Source organism: Hesperophylax consimilis, chromosome 12, assembly GCF_061612785.1.
Source record: "Hesperophylax consimilis isolate HC1 chromosome 12, BYU_Hcon_1.0, whole genome shotgun sequence".
NCBI lineage: Eukaryota > Metazoa > Arthropoda > Insecta > Trichoptera > Limnephilidae > Hesperophylax > Hesperophylax consimilis.
The window spans coordinates 18,545,431-18,567,903 of record NC_142847.1 but is presented as its reverse complement, the minus strand read 5'-3'; the positions used below and the strand labels follow the sequence as shown (position 1 = coordinate 18,567,903).

The following is a 22,473-nucleotide window of genomic DNA, read 5'->3' as shown; positions in this document are numbered from 1 at the left end:
AGAGAGGAAGGATTGGACATGGGTCTTGAAGAGTCCCATGTTGTAGGAGGGAGGAAACACAGAGGCCGGCAGTTCGTTCCACAGCCGAGCTGTTGAACTTAAGAACGAATCGTAGAAGCGACCCGTTCTCATGTGATAAATGTCAACCGTGTACAAATGTTAGGCGCGCGTTTGGCGTGTATCCCGACTACGCACCGGTGCCGAAGGGATCAATAATGCTAGTTCCTCAGAGCATCTTCCATTGTAATACCGATAGAACAAGGACAGGATACCTACCTGACGCCTGTGCTCTAAAGATTGCAGTCCGTTTGTTAATATTGGGGAATCTATCAAACGGACCGCCTGTTTGGGGAAGCCTAAAATCTCGGCAACTTCTCGTAGGGTAATTGTGAACATTTTCACTGTACATAATATTATTTTGCTGATAATTAGAGAGCACACTATTTTTAACTTGTACATAAATGTTAACGTATTATATATTATATGTTGTTTAGTTGACATCATATTTAAAGTTTGTAACATAATTTTAACTCTTGTAAATACATTGGATTTCAAAATCATTCTCATCCCCCTAATTTGTATAATCTGGTCTTTATTATTTTCGGCTTCGTTACATAAGAATACAACACTACATATATACAATAATCCTTAACTGTAACTCAGTTTTTTTTATATTGATTATAATATTACTATATAACGTTTAAATAAATATATTTGTTGATTGAAATATTGGCTTTGTTTTGTATTCGCAGTTGCAGCAAAAAATAAACACTTAGAAGTACCTATACAAGACTAGGTACCTACCGATTCGATAATTCGATTGCACCTAATTAGTTTCGCATTATAACTGAGATAATTTTCTACCGATAGTGGATATAAAATGTATACATAATCTTTGAATACAATTTAAAATCTTATCTATCTGATCTGATGCAATAAATAATGGTGTACGCATGCGTGCGTGAACGAAAAGGGCAAAAAATTCAAAAGACATCCAGCTATATAAAGCTGAGACCATCGCATCGGTTGCAAAGTTTTTCACTTGCACTAGTTTCGAAAGTCCGATAGTGCATAGGGAAAAATCAATGGAGCCAATCGCCTGCGAAAATAATATTTATTATAGATGTTGAAATGTGAATTATTGCATTACCTATCACAAGTAATTAATTTAAGCAATATTAGGTGTTTCCCTCGACATTTGTGATCTTAGGACCAAATAATCTCGACGTACATTATTGAATGTAAAAAATGATAATTTTGCATTAGAAGTGTGTTTCGTGTGTACGAGCTTTTCTTACACTAGCCCTATAGTAGGCCATGAGGAAAAAATCCCTCATTTTTCAGCAAATAACAGCCTCAAACAAATTATCATTGGCTTGAAACATATATCGGGAGTTGCATAACCAGTATCTGCAATGGTACTGGTGTTCATTCCATAAGCTGTGCCACGAGTAAAATTTCCAATTCAGTTATGATGAATAAGTATAATAATTATATGTGGAATACATTAATATTCATTGATCTGAGTTCACGTTACGTTTGTCAACGGTCAAGTGAGACGTGAACTTGACACCCTGGCTGCAACAGTCGGTGAAACTTCTCATGGCCCGCCACTCGTCACCCGTCACTGTTCAATGGGCACATCGTCACCAGTTTGATGTTCCTACTCGCATACACACACACACGGCTGTTGTAATTAACATACTGCACATCAGGGTCAACATTGCTTATTGATCAACGGGGTCAATCTTTACCACAGCATAAAATGTATGTGCTGAAACAACAAAAACCTCTTCTAGCACCATCAAATTTACTGTGCGTTTTCTGATTCTAGAATCTAGATTAACGCTAGTATTTTCAGCTGGTTATGTATTTTCCATAATTCAATTCAATTCTGTTTATTCATTTCAAAAAATTACAAAATTGTTAATTTCAATGCGTTTTTGAAATATTTTTGTAATAAGAATTCTTAGATTAACAATAACAGTGTGTCATTGATGTATTATACTAGATTAGCCCTGTCTAGTTAAATTCATTTTAAAAATAACGCCACGTAGCGTACGTCACAAATATGGAGATGAACTTAACAACCCAACTCTGTTTAAACTCCTTGTACAAGCGTTCAAACTCGTAAGCGAAACCACGGAGAATTTGTTGTCAGAGGTGTTGTAATATGGACATAATTCAAATTTAAATATTTGGAACTGGGTTATTTATGTGATTGAAAAAATGAACCTGCCCAGCATAGCTGAGAAGCAAAATAGCTAACTCTAGACCGACAAAAGGTAAAACGCAATGCACAGTGCCCATTTCGCATTGCGACACAGTGCTTGGGGCTTTCCATAAATGTGCACGTGAACCAAACCAAAATTGTGTTGGGGTTATTTTTAAATGAATATGCCGTGTCTAGTCTAATTTAGTCTATGCAGTGTGTATATCAACTATACCAGTAATATAATAGAGCTTGACTTTTAAGAGGAAGCTACAAGCCAAAAATGTGTATATTCTAGGTATACCTTATATCGTAGGTAATAGGCATTAAAATCGCTTGACAAACCGAGTCTAGAAACTTTTTTATTTATTTTGTAAATAATTTTATAAGAAAGCAAAAAAGTTAATCAATTGAAACTGTCACAGATAATCTTAGCTATAATATTGTATTTTTTAAGTGGTTTAATTTATGCGTTCATATATTTCTATTAAAAAAAAAATTTTTTTAGTAGTTTGCATTTATATTTTTTATTGAGTAATTAATTTTTTTATTTGTATTCTACTCAAGCGAAGCGATAGGAAACCTTCAATGTATCTAAAACATAGTTTTTGGTACTGATAATGTACACCAATTCGTTATAAAGATTAATCAAAATTGTGATTTGGCATTAAGCTTCGCCTTGAAGCTTCATTGATGCTAAAAATGTCGATATCCGAATTGATTCTGTTCAACAGCAAGATTGCTCTCCCCACAGGCATGACCATTGACAAGTTAGTTCTGCAGGCCGGGAGATAAAATAGTTGATAAAATGTTGTCGGTAACGTAGATAACCATCGGGAACACAGAATCATGAGCTACAGAGCATTGAAAAATTGGTAAAAATCGGTAAAATTGGCAAAAATAAATAAAAAGAAGACACTACTCGTGTTTCGCTTGTTTTATTCTTTTTTATTGTACGATAAGAAAAAACTTTATTATGTTATGCTTAATATTGAAAAACAAAACGAAAATGCAAATTGAAAACCGTGTTACATCACACACACAATTCACGATTGTTTTAAAATACCGTTTTGAAAATATAATTATTTATCTACCGTAAAATCAACACTAATTAGACTTTTATTTCTTTTTTAAGGCGATGCACTACGTCGTGTAATAATTTGAATAGAGCCGCTATCAATAACGCACCTTACGTAGATGGCGATAAGGCTTAAATTCCCGCGTCACACCATCCACCTGTTTTGATTTATGCATGAAAAAAACATGCCAAGTGCCTTTTATTTTATTATGTTCAGGAACAAATATTTTTATGTTTTTCGATCACTTTATAAATAACTTAATTTGCCACATTATACAATAAAACCATAAACTAAAATGGGTTCGTAAGTAGGAGATTTTGAACTATTTAGGAATTATAATAGACAGCCAACTCAAATGGACAAATCATGTAGAAAAGCTTGTTAATAAACTTAGATATTTAACTTATATTTTTAAACGTTTAAATAACATAGTAGATATCAAAAGAATCAAATTGGTGTATCATGCATTGGTGCAATCATCAGTATCTTATGGAATAATTGCATGGGGGGGGATTTATAACACCCATATTAAGCCACTAGAAATAACACAAAAACTAATACTAAAAATAATGTTGCATAAAGATATGACCTACCCCTCCTTGCAATTATTCGAAGAGGCTAAATTGTTAGAGATAAGAAAAATTTACTGTACACAATGTTTAAAATATATATTTGCTCGAAATTTTCTTTTTATAAAAAATGAAAATCGGTCTAGTAATAGGGTAAATAATGTATTTAAAGTTCCACTGTGCAAAACAAGGCTTGCGCAAAGACATGCTTATTTTATTACACCAAAAATTTATAATGCACTCTATACCAATACAGAAATCAAATGTGAAAATATATCATCCTACAGGAAACATAAAAATGTAATAAAGTCTTGGATAAATACCATAGATATTAATATTTACCTGCTGTAACATCTGATCTTAATCTCTATTAACTTTTAACAAATCCTTATTAACTTTTATTTTTCATATTTAATCCCGTAAATACAGTAAATAATGATTTTACTATAAATATTTTCATTCTTTTCTTTTCAATTTTCTACAAAGATAAAATATGTATATTTAGAGTAATTTTAACTGAACTGCCTTAAAGAAACACAAGTATACCCACGAACTGGCGATGCCTATGTGGGATTTTTTTGCTATCATACATTTATGCATATTATTATTTTTATGTATATGCTGTTTATGAACTCGTGTGTGTGTACGTGTATTGTGTGTGTATGTTATGTATGGTGTGTAATACACTATATATGTATACATATGTGCATGTGTACATATACTTTTCTGTAATTCGCATTGTTTCTTTCTTTTTTTTAATATGTATGTAAAAAACATAATTTGTATTTTAAAACCATGTATGTAACAAAAAAAAAAAATAAAAACAAAAAAAAAAAAAAAAAAAGCAGTTTTCATAAGCATTATTTTTTCTGGGCTTATAAAAAGACTTATCTAAAAAATACTCGATTATTTCAAAGGCCAAGATGTATTCTACTCGCAGTATTTTATTAAAGCATCTGAAACATTTCTAGGCGACCAAATTTTCAAACCAAAAACACATGATTTTGCATTACTACGTAGTGCATCGCCTTAATTCATTTATCTACAATAAATGTATCATAAACGAAAGTGATTTTAGTTATTACCTGCAATAACGACCGTACATGTAATTATATGGGAAGTTGTTTAGATTAGCTAGATCGATTTATATTTTATATAAATTTAATTGTATTTGTTTAATGAAACCATCATGAGCATTGATGTATCAATTGCATTTAGTCAATGATCGTGAGTCATAATTTAGAGCCCACTCGGAATCGGCCGTAGATTTATGAGCTTATTGCTTTTACAGAGTCTCCAGCGAATCTCAATTGAAGCCTTTTATTTTCGATGCCATCAAACTCTAGTTGGTTTCATCTCTGGGCTAGCGTCCAGCATCCTTCCTGAGTTACTCCATTATATTTATTTATATATTATGGTATATGGTCCTACCGGCGAGAGCTTCTTTATAACCACTCCCTTTTTCTCACAAACGACTTGGGCATGCGACCAAAAGAGTGTTAAACCAAAACCTCCTAGATCATAAGGCCTGGACACTGAATCAAATCAGCCTCCTAACTTGAATGAGAACCTCCAAATAATATATTTTTATTTCGTTTTTTAAATTAATTAAAACATTTTAAGATGTTTTAATAAATTGAAAAAAAAATTAAAACGAAACTTTTTGTAAAATACCATACAAGTTAGGAGGCTGCTAAACCGAAATGCGAACCGTCCCTCGAATTCCGGGAAAGGAACAAAGCAACTGCAAGCGACGTTTAGATCAATTCGGCTCGCGTATGTATACGCAGCATAAGAGGTTTTGGTTAAACCGCCAGTCCCGTAGGTACCCAATCTATATTTGGTATTGTGCCTACATACGTACAGTATTATTTCTAATTTAGATAAACTCTCTCCATCTGATGTTTTAATCACCTTTGTCGCACAACACACACATTATTATTTATCTAACCACTCCTCCCACAGTAGAACTAATCTTAAATGTGTCATTTAACAGACATGGTTAACCAATACGCAAAGTTCATTTACACAAGTCAAACCAGAAGACTATAATATTTATTATTTCTACAAGCAATTTCCACACACTAAGTGCAATAACTCTTCGATAATGTGAAAATCCTAAGAATGGAGATGAATGTATCTTGAAAACTGGTAGTTTACCTTTTTAGTAAAGCAGACAAGGAAATAAAATATATTTAGATGTCAAGACGAGATTCCATCTTGACACGGTTCTGTGGAAAGAATGACGCCAGCTATAGTATAGATCTGTACGTGGACTCAAGGCGCACCGAAAACTAAACTAACCGTTATCTTGTAACGGTGATTCGGACGATCGCAGGACTTCCTTACACAATCCTATACGCCTACTACAAAATTCTAATCAGGGTTATACAAAGCCACATAAGCATATCAATTTACAATGGACATACAGTGGCGACAGTGGACATACAGTGGTCATACAGTGGCACTGTGACCATCTAATTTAAGAAATGTTGTGAAATTCTTGGTGGCGAAAACAGAACGAGTAAGAAGAAGGTTGTGAAGTACAACAGTAAATAGTGTTAATGATTTCAGGCCCAATAAGAGGGCGTAAATATGGTTGAAGAGGTAATCAAAGAGAGAACGCAAACATAGATTGACATGTATTTTTCGGCTTTTGGCCTAAAATTGGGTAGGCAATCGCGCCTAAATGAGCGACAGTTTCTGTCGAAGAAATATTAAACTTCAATACCTCGATCACTTTAAAGATTGACGTTTCCACGAAAATAACTGCGATGATGTGCGACAGCCTATCTACATTTTTTTTTCAAAGAACGCTGTCGGTATTTGATGGATATACTTTCCTTAAACAAGCAAAACGAACAATATGCGTACATAAATTTATTTATGATGGTCACGTCGTGGTGCAACATGGTAACTTTAATGCAATAAAACGTGTCTATTCCTTCATGATTGCATGAAATTTATATTTCCTGTTTATTCCATGTGCGTTCCTGCTCTTTAGAATAAATCTTTAATCTGCACAGGTAGATTGCTGTCCAGGGAAGATTACATTAATGTTAATAGTTTATCCACGGTTAGTTGCCACGTCCATCGGACATTGCTAACTAAATACTGCTAGGGATAGCTCACACTTAGTAATGAAATAGTAGATTTTTGATTCAATTTTAATGTTGCCAGGAAAAGGCGAAGTTTTTTCTCAAAAACGATTGGTGTATGACAATAGGGAGACTTTTATTATTCATTTAACATTCTTTATCTAATTGTTATTTATGTTAACTATGGGCAGTATGGTAGTTTTTACTGTCGATTTGAATAAAACATTCACATGAAGCGGTAGGACGCTTAATGGTGTCCAATTTTCTAAAATTAACGAAAATTGTACTTTGAAAGCAAGTCCAGTGACCAAAATCCAAGCCTTTGAAATATGGCTTTGTAAAGGAATATTGAAGATATCATAACTCAATAAGGAGAGAGACGAAAACAGCATTTTTATACAAGCGATGGTGCAACAACGAGTGATTCTTCCCGAAATTGGTCATGGAAGAAGAAGTGGAAGGTTGAAGGGATAATATATGACAGAAGATTTTTATGGCTGAGGAACATCTATCATTTATTTGTTTGGCAGGAAACTCGCCAATATTCTCTTACGAACATGGCACCCAAAAATAAACTAAAAAAGATATTGGATATATATCAACCGATCAAAACAATATTTTTTTAAACCCACATATCCTAGATCTACCGCAACACCTTGCTCAAGCTGAGATTGACACAGATCTTCTAATCTTGTGTAACACAATGAATAACGATGGGAGCATAAAACCAAGAGTATTATGTTCCAATCTAAGGCAGCCCTGCATCATGAGCACCTGTGATAACTCCGACCATGTATTATTTATGTATTACCAATCTTTCTGTCCTCTTGTGATTTGTGAACGGTTCTGTGCGACCCGAGCGGGTTCCGCATTCCGGGCATATAATTATTGGTACATTGCATAACACCGCACTGGCTGAACCAGTCCGCAAAGGTACGAGTATCTTATCGGTGGTAAGTAGCTGCCTCCTACCACTTCCTGGCCGCCTGGTAGTTTCTTTGCCTGCTTAACCAGAGGTCGGAAAACGGGTGCTATTTGTGTGTGCACGTGTGGCTGTTTGAAAGTGATGTTGCATTTTCAAAATAACTTATTTACTACAGCTAAATCAAAGAATAGAACATCTGCAGAAAGCAGACAAAATTATTTGTATACTTATTAATCTATAAGAAATGTGGTGGTGGAGAAAAATGCTCAGAATTCCATGTACCGCCAGACGCACAAATGGGTCAATTCTGGAAGAGCTAGGCATCCACAGTAGGCCATCAACTGTCTGCCTACAGTGTATTTTAAGATACTTTCGATACGTTGATCGCCAAACTGAAGAATCCAACAAAGATTAACTCATAGTCACTGGCAAAGTGGAAGGCGAGGGAAACAGAGTGAGGTCACCAATGCGCTGATGTGACCAAGTATCACTGGAGACCGGTTTGTCGGTGTCTGCAGCTCTCCTTGCAGCGTATAACCACCAGGAGTGGAGGAGTCATATCGATCATGGGAATCACGATACTCAGCAAACGACTTATGAAAAAGCAGAAACAAACCTAAGCTCAAAATCGGTAACTATTAAATTTGCCAATATTATCCTTACAAACATGTGTATTAAGGTTCAATCGTAGCATATAACATGATAAATAATTTGTGAACGAAATGATAATTATATAAATAAGACGAATAATTTTTATTATTTTTGTTAGTAGATGACAAAAATAAACAAAGATGTACTAATTTCCGTGCATATTTCGGAAATGCGTATCATACAGCGTTTAATGGTTTTGTTGCGACACGTTATATCTGAGCTTCACATATTAACGATTGATTAAAATGAAGAACAGTTTGCATGAGAAATATTAAAAGATATTTTGGTGCATGTCTCTTTGGGTCGTCGATCACTGCACTATGCTTTAAACAACTTTACTAGATTTGCAGGTAGGTGGCATTTCTCTCAGATAATCCGGAGAGGTGTGATCGCCAGAATGGCGTATCATTTCGCATTTCTGAATGAGTCCTCGTATAAAAAAATTGATAGCTTCTAATAACAGTTCTGCTGTTTTTTTACTCTCGCAGTAAACACAGCGTCGTGCAACAGGTGTGGGTTAGTGTGATAGATCAACGTGAAATCAGTTATGACATAGACATTATATTATTTATTTATTTGTTGCAACACACAAGGCACATGTGCCATTAATATAAAAGGAAAAATGTAGAGTTTCGATTACGTAAATAATTAAGTGAACTCAATAAAAAATATTTTTTATTGTAGGTTTTTGGTTTCTATTTATTCGGTTGATTGATTTGTTCTTCAGATAATAGAATATGGGTAGTTAGTCAATACGTTGATAAACTGAGCGTTCTTAGCAGTGATTTAAAAAATAATTCTGTGGTTGCTTCTAACCGAGACATTTATGATATTTTAAATATTTATGAACTGATGTATTGTCTGTACAGTGTAAAGACAGGGGAACTATGTCGCCACTCGGTTGGGCAACGTTGTGAGGTGGGTTAAGGTAGGAGCTGTTGGAAGGGGTTTATCAATGCGGGTCTTGAAGAGGCCCAGATTATATGAAGGACGAAAAATAGCTGCCGGTAGCTCGTTCCACATACGAGCCGACCTACACAAAACGAGTCGAAGAAACGATCCGTTCTCATGAAGCTAACTCAACTGTGAACGTGTGTCGACATCAACGCTCGTGTCCGTCGAGTTTCACGCACCGGAGGGCAGTGCGGCTAGTTCCTTAGGGCAGACTCCATTAAAATACCTGTAGAACAGATACAGCATGCCTACATTGCGTCTGAACGTTAGAGATGATAATCGGTCTGTTAACAACGGATTGTCAATCGACGGACCGCCCTCCTTTGCACAGAATCAATTTGAGTATCATAAAGTATTGTTAGGCTCCAGCCCAGAGGTGGCTTTCAAATAAAATTGTTTGACGCAGTTGAGATTTGTACAGGGTTAGTAGCAGTTGGTCACTATTGAAGAATCTGCTATCTAAGAATCTGCTATTTATAAACAATTAATAAACTAACCTAACAATATTTATGAACATGCATTACCAAACCGATTCTTTCAATTCATATCTAAGTTCAATTCATCGTCATTGACATATATTATACGTACAAAATGCGAACAATAAGTTTTTCGTGCTTATAGCAATAGTAAGGGAGGGTATAAGATGGAATTTGGGCGATGACGGGGGGATGGGGGTAGCAAAAAAGTTAATGGATCAGTTCTCTTTTGAATCGACGATCAATATAACATTCATTACCTTCTTCTTGTATCTTGTATCACATCACATGTATTGTCGACAGCAATTTATATAGTATATTCTCACAAAAAATATGCAAATCGGAAAACTGACAAGGTAAGCAAAGCCAACCTTGCTTTTCAAACCCTAAACTAATTGTACAGTAGTATATTTCACTACTTATGCACAACTCCATACTCCAGGCCATAAAAACAAACAACAAAGCGCATACGTGAATAAATTTATAAATTAACAGGCAAAAGCCTTACACTATCGAATAATGTGAATAGTAACGAGGTTGTAGAATGGGCAAGTAGCCATTCTTTGTCAAGAGAGTAGCATTCTTAAGAGTGTACTCAGGTTAACTAACAACAAACTGGAAGTGCGAGCCCGACAATGGGAGAACCTGATTAGGTGTGGCTCATCCATTGGAATTTGTGTGGTGACGATTCGGAAAGTATTTCCAAGAGATATGTAATATTCCTAAGGTGGGAGCTCATTAATATGCGCTACGTGACGTCTCGAGTCTTTGATCTAATGAAGGATTACGGAGATTTAACGACACTGATCAGTAAAAGAAAATAAAAAAGTTACGAAAAACAGAGTTGCATATGCACGGTTGTGAGATTTGGAGAAGAAACCAAGTTAGCAGTCTTTGAACGCAGAAGACTTTTGATCCATGTAAGTAAGAAAATTGATCATACATAAATAAAATAGGTATTCGGAAATAAACGTAATTAATCATGAAACAAAAGTCACAAAGACTGCAATGGGCTGGCCATGAGGAAACAATTACAGATGACAGGACCCAAAAAAAACAAGACCAAATGGACGCCACAGTGGAGGCGACCCAGAGGCAAACCGTAGAAGAGGTGGTGAAAGAAGATTGGAGCAAAACGTGGTGACTGAAGGCAAATGACTTGGAATCGGTGGAGTAGTCGAAATTCCACCATGGGTAGCACCGTGAAAACGATGTCTTTATTGCAGGTATATAAACGCATGTCTGTATATCCGAGTATCATTATGTTTATCACAAACAATACAATATCATGCACATTTTCACTGCCAACTTTCGATTTAATTTAGAAAAGATTTTTTTCAATAATCATTTGGAGAGATTCACCAGACAAACGTTTTCAGTGACCAGTTAAAATTTTCAATGACCAGACCAAAACGAAATTATCTGAAATCATCGCAATGCTGAGACGTGCAGGCTGCTGAGCATAGACGGTGGATGGGAAGATCTGATGGGATGAGGAAAGTGAAAGCATGATGCAATGAAGGCTGGTTAAGGGGATCAGTGAAGCCGATAAGATTATGAAAGATGTCTATGGTAAAGGTCCCTTTCAACAGAAATACGACTACCTTCGTCATTAAAGCGTTACAGATTTGTCTAATTTGAACTACAGGCATCATGAAATTTGTAAAGCTTTTTCTGTCTTTATTTAATAGGTCGCCGCATCTACATTCAGATCGAAACGTACTATCTATAATGTACTTTTGAAATATCCATTTTTCTTGTTAAAAATATTTCTTTACCTATTTCCAACATTAGGTGTAATTGTATCGTCGCGTGTTGATGTGTTTGATGTTTCAATATTTTATGTTTCAATATGCAGCTGATGGTTTAAATTATTATAAATTCACTAGTGTAAACTTTATTTAAGGTGTGGAGGAGAATTTTTCTTTGTCAGAGAAATGGGAGAGGTTAGACAAGATAAAACGGTCGCCAACATTACCTGTAGAGCATGTCATCCAAATAAAAAAGTTAGTCTACTCTCGTAGTATCTAAAGATTTCGGTAAAAACCAGCAATCCAGTTGATCTACTCGAGAAGTAGGTTAAATATTTTATATAAAAAATATATATATTAATCAGGATTTGAACTCGAATCCTTTCACTTTGGGAGGGAAACCAATCCGATCCAATTTGACTGGAAGTGTTCAATTGTTCGAGAGGCCTCATTTCTTTCAAGGCCTTGGCATTTGAAAGACCGGAAGGCGAAAGGAAACTGTAGTTAGAACTGACCAATGAACTTTGATTTAATCAGTTTTGATTTAAGAAATGAACCATGAACTTTGACATATTACAGAGAGCACATACGTATTCGCATATGAAAAAAATGGGCAGCTGTTTCAAAACACTAATTTGAGTCTCCAGAGCTTTTGTAAAATACATATATAATATGCTATAAGCAGGTGTTTGGACAGCCAGATTATCATGGACCTAAAAAGCCCCGAACACAGCATTAGCCCGATTTTGTATGAATGGCGTTGAAGAAAAATATAGGGAGAGGAGTAATTTTATCGCAGTTATAACGGCTTATTATTATTTTTTGATTGACTTGAGTAAAGAAATGGGATAAGTCATTAAAAAAATTAAGTAGGTTTTGGCATTTTTCATATATCTTTCCCCTCACCCCGCGGCTTCAAAGATTTCTCGAATAGCTCCGTCTAGGACTATTTAGGTTCATGAAACATTTTGACATGACATTTTAAAATGGTTTGGTTCATTGCCTTGAAACATGAGAGTTTAAATAATCAGCAGGCAAGAACCAGAATTCGGCTACAGAATTAATATTGAATTACATCAGATCAGCCGTATTCTGCAACCTGCAATACCAGTTTCCCAGTGACCTGAGAAAGGTGACATCATCAAGATGAAACTTTTGCCGCATTGTTCAAATGAATGCATCCAAATTGCCATAAAAAAGTAAGTACTAATAATAACCATTCGTTACCGAACAAGCACCAAAGCAAACAAAAAATATGTATTTCGCATATAAAAATAAAATATAGCTTGATTGTTAAATTTGCAGGCTGTGAAAAGAGAAACTTAAGACCCAATGTTCTTTGTTTTTTGGCTGTTAAAATAGATTATGTTCATTCGGTTTGTTATTCGTTTTGATTTTATAAAATAAAGCGATTCTAATGGGAAAACCTTTGAATAATAAATAATGCGTGATACACTAATAACATGATTTTGGCTTTCATTGCCTTTTAAGCCGATAATTGGGACAAACTAGTTTAAAATTTTTGTCAAAATGCCGAAAATAATTACTCATGATGGGGGTTTATTATTTTTTATCAATTGCTGCATTTGAATTCACACAATTTTAATTTTCATTGACAGTAATTTACAGTGATAATAAAACAGTGGTGACGCCACCTACTACAAAGTAAAGTGTGTAAACACTGGGAGCTTTGTCTGTGTTTGGATTTTTTCTATGGTGAAGTAACTGATCTTCTGACGTCATATTATTTCCCGGGTTATGTCATGTCAAAATTCAGCAACATTTTTAAATTATTGTATTGGAGAGAAGGTGATATAGTCACGACTTGTTGCCTGATCGAAGGTCCTCTTCAATAGACATTATGGTTTCAATGCCATTTCAGACTGTCTATACAACAATATTTCACACGATTGCTTTTATATTATAAGGTTGAATCTGTGTTGGAATAATTCATGAAGCTACATTTTAACGCACTTAGATTGGGTTGTTTCAAACTCTAGTCATATTTGATGAGTACCAAATCATCGATAAGCACTATTTTGCGTTATCAGATGACAAGCATAACAAGGTGACCGTTATGTCTGATCACAATCGGAGGTTAACTGGGAAAGTTAAAATGTTTAAAAACTTAACAGCGCTTATCGACAATTTGATCGTCATGAAATGTGACGGAGTTTGAAACACTTCAACCTTAGCCGGATGCAAGAAGGCAATTCGAAAAGAATCAAAGTGTATTTTTTTTTCATTTTAAACTTTTAAAAAACATTAATGAATACTCCACTGCCCAATATAACTACTCAACCAGGGTAATAAACAAAAAATAAACTAGTCATTCCCAATTTGCATACATCTTTTGGGCAGAGAAATATTAATGTCATGGTGCGAAACTATTATATTTAAAATTAAAGTAAAAGTATGACTGATAGAACAGAGTGATAATCAACTTGCAAACATTTGAAGACAATGAGATAAGACTTTTTTGTTTCAATGTATATATGTACTTATGATGTAAAATAATTGGTAACAAAAATTCATAAACTACAGGTTGCCTCAGAAGAGGAAACCCTAATGGGAAGGACTGAAAACTGTAACAGTATTCTTAATGGTATAATGCTTCGTAAATCATGTTCAACAACTGAATCGGACCATACTATTATTATACATAAATTTACCGTAATATTTTGTATGCATAATGTTTTTTTACAGTCGCTAAAACAAATAAAAAATAAATAAAAAATAATAATAAAAATGTACAAACTTTGCCATGAAACTAATTTTAAAAAAAAAACAGTTATCGACATGTACCTTACTTCAATTTCTATAGTAGCTGGAAGCTAAAAGCTAGAGCGAGCTGAAATAATCACAATCTGACAGAGTCGCATCTTTGTGGAATTTATAAACAAAACGTAGTCAAAAATGGCTAGGAACCTATATCTTACGTACCAAACAATTAAGAAGATGTTATTTGTACTTCGACTATACTAGTACTCGAAGTACTAAAAACGAAAAAAATTAGTGAATGTTAACATGCCCAATTATCACGCAGATTTCTTAATAAAATCGTGATACACAGATAAAATATTTAGAATCGATTGCAAACAAAATATTGAAAACTTTGAACTATTATTTATTGAAGTTTGCATGGCATTCAAAGTCGAAATCAATCTATTGTAGTGTAATTGTATTGGAGGTGAAATAAACCGTTTCGTTATTGTATTTGGTTCAGATAAGTACACAAATCAAATGCATGATGAATAGTAATGATTGTCGTAACGCATTCTTTACGAAAAATGGGAACGGCAGTCTCAATTTAGTGAGGAAAAGATTCCTTTGAGGAATTGTGGACTAAATTATCATTTGCGCCAAATATGGATATAAATGTTTGTGTCACTTGATGTAGATGCCTTGTTTGGCATTTTTTTAAACAGTAAACAAAAAATATTGAAATTTTATGAATTTCCCATTACTTTGGTAACACAGAGTAACGCATAATTCAAAATTTACAATATGCCAAGAAAATGCAGAAATTTAATAAAATGGAACTGAAATTTTCCATTACTGTGGCAACACTGAGTGCCTACCTAACACCGGATATGGAACAAAATTTAAAACATTTAAATGTTAGGTTATGCTCGAATTTTATTTAATTTGAATCACATCTAATAAATGGCGGCTTTGATAATATGTACATTTCAAAAACTGAACATTATATTTCCTTGGAATATTATTAGAATCATCTCATCTTAGGAAGTACCGATCACTAATTTCTGAACATTGTTTGATGTTGATGTGAAAATATTCACCTTACCATAGCGCTTTTGAAAATTTTTATTATTTTACCTTTGAACAATCTTGTTTTGCCATTTTTGCAATCAAACGGACACAGCGCTCTCCATTTTTATACATTATTTATTTATCAGACTGTACGCTACAAAAGATTTATGGAAATACAAAATTTGCATAAGTTGGTATGTACATTGTACATGCCTAATTTGCATATTTTTTGTTCTGGCTATTTGAAATTCCCCATAATGTTTACTACGCGTATACTAAGAGATGCGGAATTTTTATGCACGCTTTTATCTCTTTGAAATTTGCATCAAGCAGAGATAACTATGTATGAATTTATATCACTGACATATTTATTATATGTTTTACATTACATTAAACTATGAATGTAATCTAAAAATGGACCACAGTAATGGGAGAATCTGAAAAACGCAGATTTTTTCAAAAATGATAGATTTTAGAGAAATCTACCCATACAAGGGCAAACGGAGAAAAATGAGTACCTAAGGCTTTTATTAATCAAGATACTGTTAAAAATGTGACAGTATGTAATTAATGTAGTAATGTAGTTCAGATACATTCTGTTGCTTATATTTTTGTTGATTTTTCGTTTATTTTTGTTGATATTCTGTTTCTATAATTATTTGTAATTTTTTTATTGTACAATATTTTGTAGTATTTTACAGTATTTTTGAAAATATTTTTTTCCATTTTTGTAACTGTACATATTATTATCTATATATATATAAGCACATAGACTAGCTCCCCAGTTTGACCCGAGAATATTTCTCTACAAATTGGGTGAACAAAAAAAGTGATGACTGATATGAAATGTAATATATTTTTATCTCTTGTGAATATTTACTTTTTTTCTAAATAAATAAAAAAAAAATTTTTAAAAGTCCATTTTCTAATAAAATATTCCTATTCAGAATAGATCTGAACACATGTTCAACGCAGTTCGCAGGCCGAATAAATATAATGAACGAGCTCCGAAAATATTATTATTTTAAAGAAGACGTGTTACGACTTCCCCATAACATATTCGTGCGTTACTGATAGTTTGTTATTAAATTTGTCAAATCATTCGTTATAGGCCTCTAGTTCCGTTTTTAACAGGAAAACGAATAATTGGACCAGATTTTTAATAAATGAACAATATTTCAAAGTAAGTTTTCTGTGTGCACTGGAAATGAAAGATATGTTTGTGAAAAGTGCTAGGTCCAAAGATATTGCTGTAAATATATTGGTTCCTCCGTCACTGTTATATAGTCTTTAAGATGAAATAAAGATGAGCAAAGAGTTATTTATGATAAAATGCCATTGAAAGATGCGATGAATTCTAATTTTGGTGAAATCCGCGAAGGTACCTAATGTAGAAAAATTCGAAGGCTAACTCCATCGAACTGATTGTTATGAGTTCATGACTCAGGAATCTTGATGAGAAATAATACGTACATAATATTATAATAATGTTAACGATCCTACTCGAGTATTTACAAACAAATTGAATGAGCATTATCTGCTAAAGAGGGGGTAAGGAATGAACAATTGCGAAAGTACATATTTATATAAGTGTCTACCTATTATGCAATTTTACCGACTGCGTGGCTTTATTGTTATAAATATGATCCTGTTAAAACGGGACTGCAGGCCTTTACCGAATGAGTTGACAGAGTTCCTAACCAAGCATCAGTTAAAAGTGAATGTTTTATGAGGAGGGTGAAACACGTGTTCATACTAATATTGATATTGACATGCTCATATTGTCACATCCCTTCAAGAACACTTTTTCTCGGTATATTCTGAATGACTACTATTTTATCAGAAAATTGGCATGCTATCATTTTTAACAGAACAAATTTTCTCCGTGTACGATTTAATAACAAAGTCCGTATTTATTACTTTTTCATTTATTTTCACATTTAACATTTCCCGGTTACAAAAAACCTTTAAAAAACTCCTACTATCATAATTATAAGTGGAAAATATATCTTGTGCAATGATGGAGATTCATTGGCTATCACAGAAATTGAACCCACGACTGCTGACTATTAAATATATTTGGCCGATTTCATCAGCATTATAATTCAAATTACCTACATGGCTCCCACTGAGAGCTCCATTACGACCACTACTTCTGTCAAGACTGTGCACGTTGGGCCAACATTGGCTCCAATCCGCCAACATTGAACGCTGTTGGCGGATTGGCGCCAAGATATTTTGATGTGTGCATGAAAAACTGACAATAATCGGGTTGCCGGCCAACGTTGGAGGCCAACGCGTGAAACTGCTAATACATGCCAAGTCTTCCTGTACACGTAGGACCAACGTGTATTGTCAGCATAACAAGAGTTTACAACGGTCGCACCAGGTATCAGGTTATAATAGTAACGTAATATATTAATTATTTAAATAACTTCAATTTAATAATCATTCATCATCTCCAGGGAAAGCACGACAAAAAAAGTTACTTGTTTGAATGAAGAAATAATGTATTGAAAAATTAATGTACCGACTCCAGTTGAATGAATAAATAATCAATTTTGAAATAAACAGTCATTCAACCTTGATTCTGTATTATTTTCTATACAAGTTAGTCCAGTTTCGCAAACACGAGGATTTTTTATAGGCGACCAAAGTTGTCTTTTGAAATCTCAGATGACGAAAATATATTAAATGTAATATTACGCTGCAAATAAATCATAAATTTTATTAATATTTTCTTACCTATTTTGATCTGCATGTCATACAATAAATACCATAGAAAACTGATTATCCCACATCTACCAAAGTTATCCAATTTTCATTAAATTTTAAATATTTTCCTAGTAGTGTCGGGGAATAGTTATTTGATTTTTTAAATTTAAATTTCCATGATATATTTGATATTTCTCATCTGACAGATCAATTAGTTACATTTTGAACATTAAAAATAACAAAAAATAATTGGATGTATTTTAACTAGAATTTAGTACTTAAAAACAGTAACATATTTTGATTTTACAGAAACACATTTTGATTTTACAGATAAATATTTTGATTTTACAGAAACACATTTTGATTTTACAGATACATATTTTGATTTTGCAAAAACATATTTTGATTTTACATATACGTATTTTGATTTTGCAGATACATATTTGGATTTTACAGAAACTTATTTTGATTTTATAGAAACATATTTTGATTTTACAGATTCATATTTTGCAAAATTACTAAGGACGGGTTGTTTCGGAGAATTTGAACAATTCATCAAATTTCAACGATAATTTTCGGGTTCTGTGAAAGTCCTTTTCAATTTATATTGTTATAGGCTAGTAGCTCGACAGAACTGAAATAATAACAGAACTTGAAAAAATCTTTCACAAAACTTGAAAATTAACTTTGAAATTTGATGAATTGTTCGAATGCTCCGAAACAGCCCGTCCTAAGTGAATGACACTTCGTGTGCATACTTAATTAAAAGAAATGAATATAAATGTTTTATACATATTTAATGAAAAAACACACCTTGCAAAACACACTTTTTTATTGAATTAATAAATGACGGCCAACCAGGTTTCGCTTACATCAAGCTTTATTAAGACATTTTTTTAAAAGAAAGACAAATATTCCCGGATTACGAATAACCTGACAATATTTTTAAATCTCCCACAGTAAGCGGAAAATATTGCTTGTGTTGTGATGGTGGACTTGGCCAGAAGGAATTGAACACCCTACGTATGGGTGGGACCCAAACGCGATGCCAACTCAGCCACTAATCATTATTATATTAACTTAAATTCATTATATTATATTACTATATTTATTGAATTCGATGAAAAATGGTGTATCACAAAGTGTGTTTTTTTTTAAATTTAATAAATAATGTCACATCCCAAAGTATTTGCTTCCTTCGAAAACCACATAAATATTTTATTTGTTCGTATGAAGCAGATACTTTGTGATGTGACATTATAATTTGAAATAAAAAAATAACTTAGTAGTACTATTGTTTTAAAAGAAGCCCTAAAGAAACTAGGGTTATACCGATCCCAAAATAAATGTGGTGTTTACTAAGTTATTGTTTTATTTCAAATTATAATGTCACATCACAAAGTATCCGACTTTTAAAATGGAAGGAAGGTGACTGTCTACATGAGATTTAGAAAACCCACCTATTTTTCCAACCAAAGCAGAATAATGATGCTTCATAATGTAATTGTACACCATTGGCATTCAAATTGGGGTAAATTAATGTCTCTATGGGATTTCCAAAATCTCTGGGGAAAGCCCCGGGGCTTCAGTTACTTATTTATATTGTGTAGGTTATTTTTGATGGGATGGTTGGTATTATTACATCTTAGAGCGTGTAATCTTCATGGTAAAATTTCCTTGACGTTTCGTGACAAGCTTGTCAAATCAATGGCCGTTTTACAGATTACAATGCGTATTTTAACAGCATCACTTAACAGCTAGACGACTCTTTTGAATAACTATGTAGGTACATACATTATTGGTAGGCACCTAAAGGAAAATTTTGGTTGGCAATTTCTGGTACCTTCCTTTCTGCCTAACCGTATATAGTTTTATTGATCTTACAGTTACTGCATAAATCGTTACATTATTTATTTCTTGTTCTGATAACTAAGCAGATTCCATTTTTCCATAAGGAATACCTCAGGGATCGACTTCGTGACCATTTTTATAAAATAGATATCCGCATCGTTACGACAGGCATGTTGGTGTGTTGTTTATAGTTGATTATTTTATAATAATTGAATTACTGTAAGTTGAAGAACCATTGTTCCCACGGTAACTACTAACTACACGTACTTACAATTAAGTACTTAAACTAAAAATCCTTCACAACACTTAAATATTTTGTTATTATTAAGTGATAATTATCATGATTTTTTTCTACTTATTAAAATACATTCGAAAATAAGTCATAGTAATTTACTCGGAGAAAAAAATGATGAACCAAAATTAATATGAACATTGATACATTGTTTTAACGACATTGGCCAAATATTATCGAGTCAGAGAGAATGTATTGCAAAACGCTTACGCTGCCAAAACCTGAAACTTCATTCGTTGAAAGAAATAACATAAGATATTTGTGTCATTGAAGAAAACGAGTTTATACAAGCTTATTCATTTCTTTGCCAGTGTACCCGCAACGTTCTTTACTGTATATTTATTTGAACATCGTGAAAATAATCAATTTGCCGTCATGATTTAAAAATATTTTCGCTCACGATTAGACAGGGTTTCTTGTAGAGGTGCGTTGATGTCTTTCCTACGATAGTAGCGGATTGACGTGGAAGTTGCCGAAATCTGCCAAAGACGATGTTCTCACTTCACAACAATATGCGAGGATAAACTAACGATACACCTTAATTAAAGATACTAATATGTCTTACGATACATTTTAGATGGTTATTTTAAGAAATATGGTAAGAATATTCATGTTTACGTATTAAAATACACCTCATAACCCCTAGAGAATATTATTGAGCTTGTAACAGGGAGTCACACGTTTGTTTGAAGTTTACATCATGAAGGATATTAATGTTAAGTTTACCTTATCTATAAGCAAGATGTGATTTCTTCCTCGCCCCTGTTGACAAATAATCCAACAATACAGATTGGTACACAAATACAAACGACAATACACAATAATATTATTACACCACTAGTTTAGCACATAATATCACAGTATTCTTGCGGTACAAATCCGAATCCGACGTTAATTTCGCGCAAAACTAAAGAACCTCGCTTAAAACTACTGTCAATACAACACGGCGACGGTCATGCGACGGGATATAATTCGACGAATATTGTTAACAAACTGTCGTGGCACGAGATTCGACGGCGCATACCTCATAACACGGCATGGATCGCGGCGACCATTGAAATTCCTGAGTATTTACCTCACAATATTCGCCTCGAGAGAAACGCTGCATCGTGCTGTCCCGCTCAGCCGCGAGTGAAACGTCACTAGAAGAAAAAGAAAACCGCAACTGACACGTCTTTTGAGCGAGGTACGTCCATACTTGGGTGGAACCCGTTATACCTACTCCACTCCATACTCACACTGAAATACCTGTGCCGTGAGATGCAGGTAAAATTCCCCACATTCAGGGAAAAAATAACCAAAATTCGATTTAAATTAAAAAAAATCTTAATTCTTTCTTTATTATGTTATTACTTTGCCACTGAAAGCAATGTTACATGCGTCGTTTATAAAAATAAGATAGAGGGTTACAATGATTCAATTAGCCGTACGTTCACACATTTCTTCCCATTCCCAACGTTTTTTGATTGCAGTCAAAATAATACAATTTTGACTCCTCTCTCTTTCTCTTATCTAAATTATTGTTGTAACTTTGTGTGTTTTCAACGACTGGGAGAAAAAAACAACGTTATTTAGTACTTATGATCCTATCACTGAGAACTCCAGTCTAACCTCTCTTTCCGTACAAATTATCAATGTTTTGAATGACAAAATAGAGCTACAATGGATTTTTTTAATGTAAATACCGTACAAGAGTTTCAATTTATCCCAACCCTCGGGAGCCAGTGAGACTATGACATCCCCAATTGAACGAGATGCGGAAAGTAGTGGTGAGGGGAAGGAGATAAGGAAGGGGAAGGTGGGGGAGTACCTGGATATTCAGATCTGATCACCAAACACGGCGAAAGCCATTTCAAGCAACGTTTCAATTTGATTTTTTTTTAATATTCCATTCTTTCAGCGGTATACTTCTAGAATCAATATTGTTTTATTGATACATTAGCAGTATTTTTTCATAAAATATTATTTGGTAATTTCAGCCTCACTGTGTGGTTAGCCGTGCTGAGACCTCAAATTTACCATTCTATGTGACAAAATATGTATATAAATAAAAGGGACTGTATTGAAAATAAGTTAAGTTAATTTAAATTAAGTAAATTGGGATGCAACGAAAACAAAATAATTAA

At 33.7% G+C, this 22,473-nt stretch overlaps 1 protein-coding gene across 1 annotated transcript in view; it reads right to left on the bottom strand.

Annotated features, from left to right (window-relative positions):
* The window catches only part of Myo10A (unconventional myosin 10A), a 254,254-nt gene extending 232,705 nt beyond the window's left edge, over window positions 1-21,549 (bottom strand). The window contains exon 1 of the mRNA XM_089638199.1: window positions 21,074-21,549. The gene's annotated coding sequence lies outside the window, so the exon portion shown is untranslated. The remainder of the gene's footprint in view (window positions 1-21,073) is intronic.
* Window positions 21,550-22,473: the final 924 nt, after the last annotated feature.